This window comes from Moschus berezovskii, chromosome 8 (genome assembly GCF_049115385.1).
Source record: "Moschus berezovskii isolate FMDL1 chromosome 8, NW_MosBer_1.0, whole genome shotgun sequence".
In the NCBI taxonomy this organism is placed as follows: domain Eukaryota; kingdom Metazoa; phylum Chordata; class Mammalia; order Artiodactyla; family Moschidae; genus Moschus; species Moschus berezovskii.
The window spans coordinates 102,474,131-102,492,560 of NC_142467.1; the positions used below are offsets into that span (position 1 = coordinate 102,474,131).

The 18,430-nt window shown below is 40.2% G+C and overlaps 1 pseudogene; it reads left to right on the plus strand.

Annotated features, from left to right (window-relative positions):
* The first annotated feature begins 6,996 nt into the window (after positions 1-6,996).
* Positions 6,997-7,926, plus strand: LOC129558158 (olfactory receptor 7A10-like; annotated as a pseudogene).
* Positions 7,927-18,430: the final 10,504 nt, after the last annotated feature.

An 18,430-nucleotide genomic window follows, 5' to 3' on the forward strand; every position in this document is an offset into this window, starting at 1 on the left:
TATCTATTAGGTCTAACTGGTCTATTGTATCATTTAACGTTTGTGTTTACTTGTTAATTTTCTGTTTAGTTTTTCTATCCATAGGTGTCAGTGGGGTATTAAAGTCTCCCACTATTATTGTGTTATTGTTAATTCCCCTTTCATACTTGTTAGCATATGTCTTACACATTGCGGTGCTCCTATGTTGGGAGCATATATATTTATAATTTTTATATCTTCTTCTTTGATTGATCCTTTGATCATTATGTAGTGTCCTTCTTTGTCTCTTTTCACAGCCTTTGTTTTAAAGTATATTTTATCTGATACGAGTATTGCTACTCCTGCTTTTTTTTGGTCTCTATTTGCATGGAATATCTCTTTCCAGCCCTTCACTTTAAATCTGTATGTGTCCCTCGTTTTGAGGTGGGTCTCTTGTAGACAACATATATAGGGGTCTTGTTTTTGTATCCATTCATCAAATCTTTGTCTTTTGGTTGGGGCATTCAACCCATTTACATTTAAGGTAATTATTGATAAGTATGATCCCGTTGCCATTTTCTTTATTGTTTTGGGTTCAAGTTTATACACACTTTCTGTGTTTCCTGTCTAGAGAAGGTCCTTTAGCATTTGTTGGGGAGCTGGTTTGGTGATGCTGAATTCTCTCAGCTTTTGCTTTTCTGTAAAGCTTCTCATTTCTCCTTCATATTTGAATGAGATCCTTGCTGGGTACAGTAATCTGGGTTGTAGGTTATTTTCTTTCAACGCTTTAAGTATGCCCTGCCATTCCCTCCTGGCCTGAAGAGTTTCTATTGAAAGATCAGCTGTTATCCTTATGGGGATCCCCTTGTGTGCTATTTGTTGCTTTTCCTTTGTTGCTTTTAATATTTGTCCTTTGTGTTTGATCTTTGTTAATTTGATTAATATGTGTCTTGGGGTATTTTCCCTTGGGTTTATCCTGTTGGGACTCTCTGGGATTCTTGGACTTGGGTGACTATTTCCTTCCCCATTTTAGGGAAGTTTTCAACTATTATCTCCTCAAGTATTCTCTCATGGTCTTTCTTCTTGTCTTCTTCTTCTGGGGCTCCTATGATTCAGATGTTGGAACGTTTAACTTTGCCCCAGAGGTCTCTGAGATTGTCCTCATTTCTTTTAATTCGTTTTTGTTTTTTCCTCTTTGTTTCATTTATTCCTACCATTCTATCTTCTAACTCACTTATTCTATCTTCTGCCTCCGTTGTTCTACTGTTGATTCCCTCCAGAGTGTTTTTGATCTCATCTATTGCATTATTCTTTGTGTATTGACACTTTTTTTTTAGTTCTTCTAGATCCTCATTAAACCTTTCTTGCATCTTCTTAATCCTTGTTTCCAGGTTATTTATCTGTAACTCCGGTTTGTTTTCAAGATTTTGGATCATTTTCACTATCATTATTCAGAATTCTTTATCAGGTAGGTTCCCTATCTCTTCCTCTTTTGTTTGGTTTGGTGGGCATTTATCCTGTTCCTTTATTTGCTGGGTATTTCTCTGCCTCTTCATCTTGCTTATATTGTTGTGTTTGGGATGGCCTTTCCTTTTTCTGGCAGTTTGTGGAGTTCTCTTTATTGTGGCGTTTCCTTGCTGTGGGTGAGGTTGGATTGGTGGCTTGTCAAGGTTCCCTGTTTAGGGAAGCTTGTGTCAGTGTTCTGGTGGGTGGAGCTGGATTTCTTCTCTCTGGAGTGCAATGAAGTGTCCGATAATGAGTTATGAGATATCAATGGGTTTGGAGTGACATTGGGCAGCCTGTATATTGAAGCTCAGGGTTATTTTCCTGTGTTGCTGGAGAATTTATGTGGTATGTCTTGCTCTGGAACTTGTTGACTCTTGGGTGGTGCTTGGTTTCAGTGTAGGCATGGAGGTGTTTGATGAGCTTCTATCTATTAATGTTGCCTGGAGTCAGGAGTTCTATGGTGTTCTATTTGTTGTTCTCCTGCCTGTGGTTTTCAGTCTTATTCTTGCAGTAGCCTCAAGACTTCTTCATCTGTCACTTCCAAGGTGGTTCCCTCTGTTTTAGCCTGTTTGCTGGTCTCTTCAGTGTCTAATTTCTGCCCTGACACTAGGCGTCAGGGGTGGACACTTTTTAAGTCTCACTTGTTCAGTCGTGCTGTGGGAAGGGAGGAACACTGCAGACAAATATCTCTGGCGTCTCTGGGGAGTGCTTGCAGTGTCTCAGCCACACTGGGTTTGACCCTGCTCACAGCATGTGTGCTGTCCCAGTCTGCACTGCACAGGCTCTAGGTTGCTCTGCTGGGAACTGTCTTAGACCGGCTCTGGGTTGCATGCACATCCCAGGTCTAAGCTGCTCAGGTTCAGGTACTTGGGTACTCCACAAAGGTGCAGACTTGTTTGGCCTGCGTTTTGTGCCCTTCCCCGGTCTGGGTAGCTCAGGTGACCAGGTGTTTGGCAAGCGAGTTCGCTGTGACTTATCGCCTCCCCAGTCCCTGCCGCTGGGTTTTCTGGGTGTACAACTGGCGCACCTTCTAAGGCGGATGTCATCTGGCCAGAATCTCAAGAAGGCTTGGTTAGCAATGAAGCCTGTTTGCAGTTTGGTACCAGATGCCTCACTGGGGGGGGCGATTGCCCCCTTCTGGCTCTGGCTGCCCTCTCTTCCCTGTCTCAGGGGGGGATGGGCTGCCCGCAGCCGTCTAGCTCTGCTCAGTCCTTTGTTCTGTGAGCGGGACTGGTGGAGTTTTAGGTTAAGGCTTTTCACCTTTTCACGGGGTCGCTATCCCACAGTCTGCTTTGCTATCTCCAGTTAGCTCTCTCAGGTTGCTCTCAGGGCATTCAGGCCAGGTCCTTACTTTAAGCAATGCATCCTGCTCCTCCCTGCTCAGCCTCTGCTTGCTAATGGCGGATGCAGGCTTTTGCACTGCTTCTCCACTGGGAGTTACCGTTGGGTGCGTAATCTGTGGATTTTAATTATTTATTTCTTTTTCCTCCCAGTTATGGGTCCCTCTGACGTTCCAAGGCTCACCACAGACTTGCCAATGACAGTGTTTCCTGGTGTTTGGAAACTTCTCTTTTTTAAGCCTCTCTTCCTGGGACGGAGCTCTGTCTCTACCTCTTTTGTCTCTCTTTTTACCTTTCATGTTTTTTCCTACCTCCTTTCGAAGACAATGGGCTGCTTTTCTGGGTGCCCAATGTCCTCTGCCGGCATTCAGAAGTTGTTTTGTGGAATTTACTCAGGGTTCAAATATTCTCTTGATGAATTTGTGGGGGAGAGTGGTCTCCCTGACCTATTCCTCCACCATCTTGTTCCCTCCCCCCAGAAGACACTGGCTTTAAAATTAAATTTGACAATCTCTATAATATGCAAGGACTTCACTGGTGGCTCAGATGGGAAAAAAATCTGCCTGCAAGCAGGAGACCTGGGTTCAATCCCTGGGTCAGGATGACCCCCTGCAAAGGGAATGGCAGGTCAAGTATTCTTACCTGGGAAATCCCATGGACGGGAGCCTAGCAGGCTACAGTCCATGGGGTCCCAGAGTCAGACATTGAGCGACTAAGTCACACATACACATAATCTAGTTTATGGGGCATAATAATACCTTAGTATCTCTTTTATAATTGCAAATATTTTGTGTTGAAGACTAAATGACAGCTCTGAACTTGTGATGTAAGTAGAAAACTCTCAAGTGGCTTGGAAAAACCATCATGAATCCAGGGAATATAATACCCAAGATTTTATACTAAAGGAGAAAAGTTATCCCCCTTTTTGAAGAGAGGAATAGTTATTTCCAGAAGCTTTGGTGATTGTGTCCCCATCACAAATCAAAGATTTGAAGACACATATGACCTATTTAAGAAAAATCTTCAGTATTATACTTTTGAGAAAAGTTGAACTCAAGGATGTGATGAGGTGCTAGGAGGCTTAGAGCTTTGGAAACAGGAGAATTATTGGAGAAGGAGTAGTAAAAACTGAATTCACCTAACTTATAAAGCAGTCTCCTAGGAACAGAGAATCAACAGGAAAAAGAAAAAATCTATTCTTCCCAGACTGGTGTCTCCAAGGGAAGTCCCCTACTTATAGACTGGAGTCACAGTAGGAAAACATGTTTAATGAGCTGACATAGGAACGTGTAAATACCTGCTCTCCTGCAGTCCCTCAGCCTGTGCCATAGCTGTTTGACTAGGATGTGATCCTTGCTTTTGCAGCTCTATATCTGGCTAGAAGACTTCTTCCTGTTGTCTTGTTCGTGGACAAAATTTTGTTCTGCATCAAAGTTAGTAATTTTCCTTCTACGCAGAAAACTTGCTCTCAGATTCTGCAGGCAGGTGACTCCAAGAGCTGAACAGACAGTTTAGGAGAGAGTGAAAGAGGATGGAAACCAGGAACCTGTACCTTAGGTCACCTGAGAACTGAAGTAGCATAGCCCAGAGGCCAGAGGTCACTGTGGTTGTTTGCTGACTCTCCTTATCTTAGTGTATATTTATTTATTGTCTAAAAAATAAACTGAACATTGCACTTGGAAATGCAAGTGTTGGTGCAGACAATTAAATTAGAAAAAAGAAGTGAGAGACATAAAATGTTTTCAGTAAAATTAGGCAGTTCGTCTATGAATTGTATTTATTAAAGTGCATGTGTATGCTTAATCATTCAGTCATGCTCAGCTCTTTGCAACCCTTTGGACTACAGTCCACCAGGCTTCTCTGCCCAAGGGACTTTTCAGGCAAGAATATTGGAGTGGGTTCCCATTTCCTCCTCCAGGGAATGTTCCTGACTCAGAGATTGAACCTCATCTCCTGTGTCTCCTACATTGCAGGCAGATTCTTTACCTGCTGAGCCATTAGGGAAGCCCATATTTACCAGCTGCTGCTGCTGCTAAGCCACTTCAGTCGTGTCCGACTCTGTGTGATCCCATAGATGGAAGCCCACCAGGCTCCCCCATCCCTGGGATTCTCCAGGCAAGAACACTGGAGTGGGTTGCCATTTCCTTCTCCAATGTGTGAAAGTGAAAAGTGAAAGTGTAGACAAATAAGGATAAGCCTCAAGGAAAAAAGAAATCTGCTGCTGCTTCATATAAAACATTCCCAGCTTTTGTTGCGTTTCATGTTTCCTGCTTTGAATTGCTACTTTATTCCTTTTGCTTATTTTTCTTTTAGGATATTCAATCTGCAAGTTTTTTCACATCATAAAGATATCACTGTTTCTGTCCTGGGAAAAGAAAATTTTTACTTTATTATTTTTCCTGGGCATCAAGGAGAGGTCACTGGATTTGGAATGTTGCCAAACCAAAGAAGCTTTTCTTCATTGTATTGTCTCAGGGTACATTTGGGCTATTGGATATTTTCTCCCCTTATATTCATATATCCATTTAACTTTCCTCTCTATTTTTTTTCTCTTCTCTCTTTCTCATACTCTTAATTTTTTTAAATATAGAGAATAAAGTGGCCATGTAGAAAAAGAACCCCAAATTTATTGGTCCACTAGAAGTTCATGAACTGGAATTTCTAGGCACCATTTATACATTCTATACAGGAAAGATAATTTGATTTGACCAGCTTGAGATGTCAGAACTCATGGCCTAAGGATGCTGATTATAGGTGAGAAATGCATGGAGTTACACAGCCCAAGAGTTCTTGTTCAGTTCAGTTCAGTTCAGTCGCTCAGTCGTGTCCGACTCTCCGCGACCCCATGAATCACAGCATGCCAGGCCTCCCTGTCCATCACCAACTCCCGGAGTTCACTCAAACTCATGTCCAAAGAGTCGGTGATGCCATCCAGCCATCTCATTCTCTGTCGTCCCCTTCTCCTTCTGCCCCCAACCCTTCCCAGCATCAGAGTCTCTTCCAGTGAGTCAACTCGTCGCATGAGGTGGCCAAAGTATTGGAGTTTCAGCTTTAGCATGGAGTTCTTGTTAGTTCTTGTTAATTCACACCTTGTGGATTGAGAACAATTCTTCAAGCAGTGGCACTTGGGCTTATAGGGACTCATAATACAGAGGCCAGAATTCAAAGATGGTATAATACTAAGGATGTCATTTACTTTAATTCACACGATAATTTTGCAAGAAAATAGAGAATATGTAAGGAGGGATTCTCTGTGGACTGAAGGTTCAACTGTAGCAGGGAGGCCACCTTGCTCCTCAGCATGCCTGACACCATCTCTAATCACTCCCCCTCTTTCTTATTCTCTGACCTACTGGCTTCCTGTTTGGATTTGAACATGTGGAACCAGCATCTTCCTCTGATCCTTTGCAGCGGCTGTTCCCTCTGCAGGCACACCCTTCTCCTGATATAGTACTAGATTCTTCCCTCTCTTTCTTAAAGTCTAATGCTCAAATGTCTTCTTGTTTGCTTACCTTACCTGAACACTCAGTAGAAAATAACACCTCCTACAACTCTCTCCTTCATAACTGGTTTTGTTTTTTTCATAGCATCTGTGTTCACCTAATATATTATATAATACTTTATTTGCTCATTATCTCTCAACATCCTTGAATTGTGGGTGATTTGTTTTTCATCCTCTCTACTTATTGCTTGGAACATGTTGGCATTCAATATGCATTTCTCAAATGCATGAAAAAATTTTGCATTAAGATTGTGTGGAATATATGTGGAATATATTTTGTAAATATGCTGAGAATGGGACAAATTGGGTCAAAGACAAATTGGGGGTATAGCAGGTGGTGCTGGTGGTAAAGAACTGGCAGGAGACTTAAGAGACTGGGGTTTTATCCCTGGGTCTGGAAGATCCCCTGGAGGAGGGCATGGCAACCTACTTCAGTATTTTTGCCTGGAGAATCCCATGGACAGAAGAGACTCGTAGGCTGTATTCCATGGGGTCTTTCCACAAAGTCAGACACAACTGAAGTGGTTTAGTACACATACTCTCAAAGAGAACTTATCCATACATAAAATAGTAAAATCAGTTTCTTGATGGCACAATAGATACAGTAGTAGTTCAGATATGTGACTTACGCCCATATGTGTGGAAAGTAATTATGTTATTTTCCTTTCTCCTGGTAGTCAACTCCAGCAAATGGAAGCAGGGAACAACACACAGAATTTTAAATTTCTTCTTCTCAGATTCTCAGAGGCACCAGAATTGCAGCCCCTCATATTTGGGATTTTCCTCTCCATGTACCTGATAACTGTGTTTGGAAACCTGGTCGTCATCCTGACCGTCAGCTCAGACCCTCAATTCCATACCCCCATGTACTTCTTCCTCTCCAACCTGTCTTTTGTAGATATCTGTCTCACCTCCACCACGATCCCAAAGATGCTGATGAATATTCAGACTGAGAGCAAAGCCATAACCTATGAAGGCTGCATCGCCCAGATGTATTTTTACATACTTTTTGCAGCATTAGATGACTTCCTGCTGACTGTGATGGCCTATGACCGGTTTGTGGCCATCTGCCACCCCCTGCACTATACAGTCATCATGAGCCCTCGGCTCTGTGGACTACTGTGTCTGGTACCCTGGGTAGTGAGTACCATGTATTCCTTCCTACACAGCTTAATGGTGTTGTGCTTGTCCTTCTGTCCAGATTTGGAAATTCCCCACTTTTTCTGTGCACTCTATCAGGTGACACAACTTGCCAGTTCTGATACTTTTCTTAATAACATGATGATCTATCTTGCAACTTTCCTACTGGGTAGTGGTCCTTTTGCTGGAATCCTTTACTCTTACTCTAAAATAGTTTTGTGCATATGTAGAATCTCATCTGCTCAGGGGAAGTATAAAGCATTCTCCACCTGTGCATCTCACCTTTCAGTTGTCTCCTTGTTTTATTGTACGTGTTTAGGAGTGTACCTTAGCTCTGCTGCTACCTAGAGCTCACATTCAAGTGCAATAGCCTCCGTGATGTACACTGTGGTCACACCCATGTTGAACCCCTTCATCTATAGTTTGAGGAACAACAACATAAAGCAGGCTGTGAAGAGTTTCTACTTAAGGCCATGTTAAAAGGGCCAAATTTCTTGGGTGTGATGGCATGCTATTGTTTCATGGCTTAAAGTCTCTGATCCAGCGATTGTGATTCTCTCATCCTTTTGGATTAAAATTTGCTCCTTCTGTAACCCTGCAACCTGGAAGGGTTAATTTTGATTCCATTCTGGATCTGTTTCTCTGGCTTTAACTCCTGTTTTTCTGCTTTTCTTACTGCAAGCATGCATAATGGCATGCTTCAGTGAACACTGCCCCCCTCTTGTTGTTGTTCAGTGTCTAAGTTGTTACACTTTGCAACCCCATGGTCTGCAGCATGCCAGGCCTCCCTGTTATGTTCTATCATGGTGCATAACAACATATAAATATCTCTCTTATAATTACAAGCATTTTATAATGAGGGACTAAATGATAGCTCATAACTTCTGATGTAACTTGGAAATGTCTTACTGGCTTGAAAAGCTATCATGAATCTAGATAATATAATGCCCGGTTTTCATATTTAAAAAGTACACAAAGTTACCTTGTCTTTGATGAGGTGAATAGCAATTTTTAGAGATTTCAAGGGTTATGTCACCACCACCAATCAAAGCTTTGAAGACCCATGTGACTCAGTCAAGACAAATTCTCAATATTACACCTTTGAGAGAATTTTAATTCAGGGATGTGATGAGGCCCTGGGAGGCTTAGAGCTTTGGAAGCAGGAAAGTTAAAGGAGAAGGAGTGATAAAAACTGAATTCACCTAACTTATAATGCAGTCTCCTAGGAACAGAGAATCAGCAGGATAAAGAGTCTGTTCTGTCCAGCCACGTGTCCTTATGGGAAATTACATACTTAGAGGTTGGAGTAACAAAGGATAACCATGCTTAATGAACTGATACAGGAAGTTGTAAACATTTCCTCTGCTGCAGTCCCTCAGCCTGTGCCACTTTGGTTGGACAGGATGTAGTTGTTTCTTTTGCAGACCTAAATCTCACTGAGAAACCCATACTTGATCTCTTCTTGCTGTCTTGTAATTAGACACAACTTGGGGCTGCATCATCAACTATTTAGGGAAGAATTTGGACTTCCACACAGAAACCTTCTCTCAAAGATTCTGAGCAGGTGAGTCTGAGAGCTCCACATATACTGTAGGAGAGGATCAGTGAGGAGAGAAGCCTAGAACATGTATCTGAGGTCACCTGTGAGGCAATCTAACATACACAGGTACCAAAAATCACTACAGTTTTTTGTTGGCTTTCCTAATAATTTAATGTATCTATTTATAATGGTCAAAAATAAAATTGAACATTGCAGTCCAAAATGCAATTGTCTATGTTGACAATTAAATGGTAATAGTGGAAGGACAATTAAATGGTAATAGTAGAAGTTCAATTAAAAGAATAAACAGGAAACATAAAATACTTTTATGAAAAGTAGATCATAAATCCAGAAACATAAAATACTTTTATGAAAAGTAGATCATAAATCCCCGGAGATCAATAATTAACAGGATTAGACAAATAAGGTGTTACTCGTGGAAGGTTATAGAGAGAAGTGAAGCCATTTTTTTATTGTAAGATGGGATATATTAGACTATTATTTCCACATGAAGAAGGTAGGTCTAGACTAATGTATGCTTGCAAATACTTCCCTGCAAGAGCAGAGTATGAAAAGTACATACCCAGATGTCTTTGCTCAACTCTGGGCATTTACATTAAAAAATCTTTATTTCATTGGTGAGAAGAGGTATGCTAATGAGCTTCACCTTGCAATTGCTTTTTAATTTTTTTTTAACACCAAAAGCATTTTGTATTGGGGTATACCCACTTAACAATACCGTGATAATTTCAGGTGAATAGTGAAGGGACTCACCTATACATATACATTTATCCATTCTCCCTCAAAACCCCTTCCCATCCAGGCTGGCACATAACATTGAGCAGAGTTCCACGTGCTATACAATAGGTTTTCAGTGGTTATCCATTTTAAATACAGCAATGTGTACATGACCTTCCCAAAGTCCTTAACTATCCCTTTCTCCTGGCAACCATGAATTCGTTTCTTAAGCCTGTGAGTCTTTTTCTGTTTTGTGAGGCTGAATATATTTGTCTGCTTGTTACACATTCAGAGTTTATTAAAAAAAAATCCATAGAAATCAGTTGTTTTATATAGTAGTGTCAGTGTGCTGTTATTCCTTTTTTATTGTTTTTTGAAACAAAGAATTGTTTCTTTACACAAAACGGACTGTTTGCCATTTAGTTCTTTTATATGTGTGTGTACTCAGTCACTTTAGTCATGTTTGACTCTTTGTGACCCCATGCACTGAAGCCTCCCAGGCTCCTTTGTCAGCGAAATTTCCCAGGCAAGAACACTGGAGTGGGTTGCAATTCTCTCCTCCAGGGTATCTTCCCCATCCTGGAATCTAATCTCCTGCATTGCAGGTGGATTCTTCACCCAGTGATCTACCTGGAAATCCCCCAGTTCTTTAGGTATGTGTGATATATTTGTGGGGATTGTACAAGATTTTATTAATTTTGTTTGTCAAATCTATCATTTAGTGTGTTCTCTTCACTGTTTTTTAAAAATAATCTAAGTTATAGTTGACATATAAAATGTATTTGTTGCTGCTGTACAGCACAATGAATCAATATTTGTTCATATTGCTAAATGACCACCACAATAAATCTAGTTAGCATTTGTCAGATGTGTAATTCAATTGCAATTTTTTTGTGATGAGAGCCTTTGGGATCTACTGTTCCTTAGCAACTTTCCAATATGCAATAGAGTATTATTAACTATTAGTCACAGTTCTGTACATTACATCCCTTCCATTGCTTTTTTATTGTTATTACTACATTAATTTATCTGCCACTTTAATATTCTCCATGTGTCAATATTTGCTATAAACAAAACCAAAAATCCTTAGAGGTAATAAATAATCTTTTATACTAATAAACATTCCCAGTGAGCTTTCATATCTCTGTTATTCCTTAATGCTCCTTGTGGCCTTGTGACTAAATCCTTTTCTAAAAGTTCATCACCTTTCACCATAATTTGGAAAATATTTATCTTGAGCTTTGGACTAAATGTCACCATTATATTCGATGAACATGTTTGAATCCATCTGTCTCTATATAAGATGAAATTATAATTTAGATACTGCTCCATCCCCATATTTTAAAAGCACTTTGGTTATGATATTATTTCATTTTCACATATTTGGCGGTTTTAATGTTGAATTAATGACCCTTGTTGGTATCTCTGAATTAATACTTTTTAATCTAGATAACATATTAAAAAGCAGAGATATTACTTTGCCAACAAAGGTCCATCTAGTCAAGGCTATGGTTTTTCCAGTGGTCATGCATGGATGTGAGAGTTGGACTGTGAAGAAAACTGAGCGCTGAAGCATTGATGCTTTTGAACTGTGGTGCTGGAGAAGACTCTTGAGAGTCCCTTGGACTGCAAGGAGATCCAACCAGTCCATTCTATAGAGATCAGTCCTGGGTGTTCATTGGAAAGACTGATGCTAAAGCTGAAACTGCAATACTTTGGCCACCTCATGCGAAGAGTTGACTCATTGGAAAAGACCCTGATGCTGGGAGGGATTGGGGGCAGGAGGAGAAGGGGACGACAGAGGATGAGATGGTTGTATAGCATCACCGACTCGATGCACATGAGTTTGGGTGAACTCCAGGAGTTGGTGATGGACAGCGAGGCCTGGTGTGCTGCAATTCATGGGGTCACAAAGAGTCAGACACGACTGAGTAACTGAACTGAACTGAATCTTTGTATAAGTTAGCCATAGATTTTCATTCAATTTTGTTGCATACTCTTTTTTATAAAACATGTACTTAATCTAATTTCATTCTTACTGACATTGTTGTCTGTAAGTTCTTCAGTTCAGTTCAGTTGCTCAGTCGTGTCCAATTCTTTGCAACCCCATGAATCACAGCACGCCAGGCCTCCCTGTCCAACACCAACTCCCTGAGTTCACTCAAACTCATGTCCATCAAGTTGGTGATGCCATCCAGCCATCTCATCCTCTGTCGTCTCCTTGTCCTCCTGCCCCCAGGGTCTTTTCCAATGAGTCAACTCTTCGAATGAGGTGACCAAACTACTGGAGTTTCAGTTTAGCATCAGTCTTTCCAGTGAACACCCAGGACTGGTCTCCTTTAGGGATGGACTGGTTGGATCTCCTTGCAGTCCAACGGACTCTCAAGAGTCTTCTCCAGTATGACAGTTCAAAAGCATCAGTTCTTCAGCGCTCAGCTTTCTTCACAGTCCAACTCTCACATCCATGTATGACCATTGGAAAAACCATAGCCTTGACTAGATGGACCTTTGTGGGCAAAGTAATATCTCTGCTTTTTAATGTGCTATCTAGGTTGGTCATAGCTTTCCTTCCAAGGAGCAAGCGTCTTTTAATTTCACGGCTGCAGTCACCATCTGCAGTGATTTTGGAGCCCAAAAAAATAAAGTCTGACACTGTTTCCCCATCTATTTCCCATGAAGTGATGGGACCAGATGCCATGATCTTAGTTTTCTGAATGTTGAGCTTTAAACCAACTTTTTCACTCTCCTCTTTCACTTTCATCAAAAGGCTCTTTAGTTCTTCTTCACTTTCTGCCATAAGAGTGGTGTCATCTGCATATCTGAGGTTACTGATATTTCTCCCGGCAATCTTGAGTTCAACTTGTGCTTCTTCCAGCCCAGAGTTCCTCATGATGTACTCTGCATACAAGTTAAATAAGCAAGGTGACAATATACAGCCTTGAAGTACTCCTTTTCCTATTTGGAACCAGTCTGTTGTTCCATGTCCAGTTCTAACTGTTGCTTCCTGACCTGCATATAGGTTTCTCAAGAGGCAGGTCAGGTGGTCTGTATTTCCCATTTCTTTCAGAATGTTCCACAGTTTATTGTGATCCACACAGTCAAAGGCTTTGTCATAGTCAATAAAGCAAAAGTAGATGTTTTTCTGAAACTCTCTTGCTTTCTCCATGATCCAGTGGATGTTGGCAATTTGATCTCTGGTGCCTCTGCCTTTCCTAAAACCAGCTTGAACGTCTGGAAGTTCACAGTTCACGCATTGCTGAAACCTGGCTTTTAGAATTTTGAGCATGACTTTACTAGCGTGTGAGATGAGTGCAATTGTGCGGTAGTTTGAGCGTTCTTTGGCATTGCCTTTCTTTGGGATTGGAATGAAGACTGACCTCTTCCAGTCCTGTGGCCAGCGCTGAGTTTTCCAAATCTGCTGGCATGTTGAGTGCAGCACTTTCACAGTATCATCTTTCAGGATTTGAAATAGCTCAACTGGAATTCCATCACCTCCACTAGCTTCGTTAGTAGTGATGCTTTCTTTCTTTCTTTCTTTTTTTTTTTATGGAGCAGAGGTGTTTTATTCAACATTGTGTAGGTATTTATACTGTCTTACAAGATAGTTATTTTCAGTAGAGATAAAATCAAAACTTACAAGTTATCAAGGAAACATGAAGTCATCCATATGAAAGAAAGAGAGTTGCAAATAATCACTTTTACCATATGGTTCATAAAAAGGAAGAGGGTACTTATCACCATTTAGAAAAACTAGTGAAGGAAATGTCTGGATTCCTCAGTCCCCAGAAGAGGCTTGACTCTCCTCTTACTTCAGGAATTAATAAGAAACAGAATTCCTGAAAGATCCAAAACAGCAGACAGGAAGACTCTTGTTATGCTTCCTGACAATCCCCCCTGTTTTATTATATTTATAAAAAAAAAAGGTCTTGACCAAATGAGTTTGGTTAGCATTAACCAACCTTATAGAAAGGCGACAGTAAACAACAGATATAATTATCAAGACAATCACCAAAGTACAGTTCCAGGCCCGGTACTGTAGGTAATACTTTGAAACCATCCTCGTGAGTCTAGCCCGGATAATTTGTTCAGTTAAAGTTTTCAAATTAGTGGAAGAGGGCAGATGTTTACAAAAAGTTTTAAGATTTCCTTTTGCAGTACATTGAGAGGGGCATTATCATGTATATTTTGTAAATGAAATTTGATTTGCTCTCAGTTGTAGGCACTATGATTGAACTGAACAGGAGCAACACAAAATTGAGTAGCTTAAAGAAAGAGGAATTAAGACAAGTATATAGTTTTGCAATTAATACAAGTTACAGAACACAAAGTCTTAATAAATTGTAAATTTCCTATGGCTATAACAAAGGGGAGTGGGACACAGGCCTGTATAAAATATGACTGATTATAGTGAAAGAAATAGTTATCTCTGTGAAATGTCTGGTCCGAGTTCCAAATTTTTCTGGTGCTTGTACCAAGCTTCCAAATGTCCCATTGCTCAGGCCCACTCTGTTTATCAGGACAATCCCAGGATGAGGTGGGGCTAGTTCACCATCAAGCCACCCAAGAAGTCCTTTGTCATGGTAATGTTCCATCCTAGTGTCAGTGATCTTCCACATCACACAGTGTTGCTAACATCATCTGAGCAGTCAGATAACCACATACCACGGGGTCCCCAATCAACAATTGTATGATTAGCTACAAACATTAATTTTCTTGATTTGGTTTGACATTTGTCCCAATAGGAGTATATGCAAAGTTTTTTATAAGTAAACCCTTTGCATAATATTCTTTGTTCTTTCTCTAACTCTTTCCCTAAAGTCTCAGTAGTATAAACATGGTTCCCAGACAAAGAAAGGGCAGTAAATAGTCTAAGCAATGTCCGAAAATCCTTTTGGGGAAGTAGAGCGAAAGCCCAAGTTTGTAAGCTGACGTTTATGCTCAATTCTGCTGGGCCCATACACTAGGGAAGGACATCACAGCCTAAAGAAATGTTAATTAGTTTTCCCTCCTCCCCAGGGTGTGACGGCCCTTTAAGGTTCTAGGGAGAAGGCATATATAGAGAGTCATTAGTTGAAATAATTGGTCTTCTCTGTTCATTGACTTGCTTTCTAAGGCCCACTTGACTTCACATTCCGGGATGTCTGGCTCTAGGTGAGTGATCACACCATCGTAATTATCTGGGTCGTGAATGTTAAGGTCTGGAGTCGCCCTTCCCTCAAAGGAACAGAGGACACTCACGATAATGCAAGACACACAGCAAGGTTTATTTCCAGCTAGCTGGGGTCCAAGTATCTGCCCGATGCAGCGGGTTTCAACAAGGACCCCGAGCAATCAGAGCCAAGGGGTTATATAGCATTTTCAAAACATGATATTTCCAAGTTACCTAACTCACAGTAATTTTCCACACACACACACAGAGTTGTGCATATATCTATCCTGGTGTCTTAACAAGATAAGCTTATCAGACCTGTTTACCTAATTTTCAGTGTCACAACCGCCCACATTCTTGGTACTTAAGATTAATTTGTCTTCCAGGTTTTATCTAGTTCTTCTTCCCTCAAGTCACATACTCAGTAAAAATGGTTTTTCTGGCCTCTAAGATGGCCGTTCTTATGCTAACCCATTCTTACAGTGAAGATTTTTTTTGCACAGTTCTTCTGTAAGTTCTTCATTTTCTTTAAATCTTCTTGTCCTAAATTATGCACTTACGCATATTCACACATGCCTGCACAAATGTTTGAACATGATCCTGTGTACCTCATAAATGTTTTTTATGTTTTAGTGAGGTCTTTTTTTCTGCTGTTTGTCCCTCTCTTTTTTAAAATCAATAATACATTAGGAACAAAATTCAACATCCATTTATGATAAAAACCCTCCAGAAAGTGGGGATAGAAAGGACATACCTCAACATAATAAAAGCTATATATGACAAACCCACAGCAAACATTATCCTCAATGGTGAAAAACTGAAAGCATTTCCCCTAAAGTCAGGAACAAGACAAGGGTGCCCACTCTCCCCACTACTATTCAACATAGTTCTGGAAGTTTTGGCCACAGCAATCAGAGCAGAAAAAGGAACTTGCTTTCAATCAACTAGTATAGTTCTGCTTCATTATTTTAGTGTCTGTATAACATTTCATGTTGTGGCTATGATACTCACATACATGGGGGTCTGTCATTATTTTCAACAAATTACTATTATAGCACAGATTTACAAATATTAGATATTATTCACCTAAAACTGCTTCTCAACCAAGGATGATTAATTCCTCTAGGGGACATTGAACTACACCCATAGATATTTTATCACACTGGGATGAGGTAGGTGGTGGGCAAGGATTCTTCTGAATATCCTAGAATATACAGAAAAGTTACCATTACAGAGAATGACCTGGTTCAGAATATCTAGTAGTGCAGAGACTGAGGAATCCTGAATTAGAGAATATCTGTTTTTAATGTTCACAGCTCTCTTCAAGTTGTTTCCCCAATGTACCACACTTCACATTTATTCTAGCAAAATTAGAGAATGCTCCTCTTCTTCTCTGTGTTAACACACACACCCACATGCATGCACACACACACACACATATGTCAGTCTCAACCTCCCAATTCATCTTATCCCACTTTTCCTCTTAGTTTCCATATGTTTGTTCTCTCTATGTCTGTCTCTGTTACTTCCTTGCAAACAGGTTCATCTGTACATTTTTCTAGATTCATTTTTCCTGAGTATTTTTGACGAAAAATTTTCTGCTTCATAGAGTTTAATGTGTCATTCTTTAAAAAAAGTGTGTATATATATATGGTTGGCTGCACTGGTGTTAGCTGGGTCTTCCTGGGTGGTTCAGTGGTAAAGAATCTACCTACCTGCCAATGCAGAAGCCACAGGAGACTTGGGTTTGACCCCTGGGTTGGGAATATCCCCTGGAGAAGTGAATGGCAACCCATTCCCTGCAAAATTCCATGGACTGAGGTATCTGGTGTGCTATAGTCCATAGGTTCACAAAGAATCTCAGCCACTGGACCACCAGAAAAGTCCCCTATATTGTTCTTTTTTTCCCTGAATTTATAGCTTTAATTATTTTAGTTTTCTAAGTGCAGATTTTACATGAATTTGTTGTATGTTCATCTGAAATGGACAGTTTACCCTGATTTTTTGAAGCTGTGTTAGATTAAAAACAAAAAAGTTCCTTATTTCCTTCCAGAAAAAGTCATTTATTCCAGCTTTTATTCAACAATCCAGGTTTATTCAACAATTCAGCTTTTCCCAGCTCAATTAAAATGCAACTTTCCTATGTATTAAATGTTCATATCTGATATCCTCTAATTCCTAATCATTCAACAAATAATAATGGAGCAACTGCTATGTGCCAAAAAGTTCTAGATACATATATGCTATAATCTCTTAAGTGAAAGTCTTGGCTGAAATAATTATTAGTGCATACTGCTCTTGTTCAGTTACTGCTATTGTGTATCATGTTTCCACCAGTTTTTGATGTTCCATTTAGTTTTGCTTAATACAATTGTATGAAATCTCCCTATTTAACTGGTTTTATGTTGACTGCCATTATTGCTTTTAATTGAAATATAATTGATTTAGCAAATTACATTAGCTTCAGGTGTACAGCATAGTGATTCAATATTTTTATAGATTACTCCCCATTTACATTGCAAAATATTGGCTACGTTAAATACATACTACATATTAAATAATATATGATAGTATATTTCTGTAGTTTTGCCACTAATTTTTATTTAATGACTTCCCATTTTCTTAAATGTGTATGCAGACATGCTCAGTCTCTTCAGTCATGTGTGACTCTCTGTGACCCCATGGACTGTAGCCCACCAGACTCCTCTGTTCATGGGATTCTCCAGGCAAGAATACTGGAGTGGGTTGTCCGTCTTCCTCACCGAGGGATTTTAACATGCATCTACAGTGTCTCTTGAATTGCAGGCTGATTCTTTACTGCTGAGTCACCGGGGAAGCCCCTGAGTTTGTAAATAAGTACACAAATATTCACATACACTTGGGAAAAACAAAGTAAGCTATGCAGGTACATCCCCTGCTCATTTGATGGTGGCATATACTGTTGAAGCCTGAGTACAGTATGCAGATGACCACCTTTATGGCAGAAAGTGAAGAAGAACTAAAGAGCCTCTTCATGAAAGTGAAAGAGGAGAGTGAAAAAGTTCGCTTAAAACTCAGCCTAAGAGAACTAAGATCATGGCATCTGGTCCCATCACTTCATGGCAAATAGACGGGGAAACAATGCAAACAGTGACAGACTTTATTTTTTTTGGTCTCTAAAATCACTGCAGATGGTGACTGCTGCCATGAAATTAAAAGACGCTTGCTCCTTGGAAGAAAAGTAATGACCAACCTAGATAGCATATTAAAGAGCAGAGACATTATTTTGACAGCAAAGGTCCATCTAGTCAAAGCTGTGGTTTTTCCAGTCATCATGAATGGATGTGAGAGTTGAAGTATAAAGAAAGCTGAGTATCAAAGAATTGATGCTTTTGAACTGTGGTGTAGGAGAAGACCCTTGAGAGTCCCTTGGACTGCAAAGAGATCCAACCAGTCCATCCTAAAGGAGATCAGTCCTGGGTGTTCATTGGAAGGACTGATGCTAAAGCTGAAACTCTGATACTCTGGCCACTTGATGTGAAGAACTGACTCATTTGAAAAGACTCTGATGCCAGGAA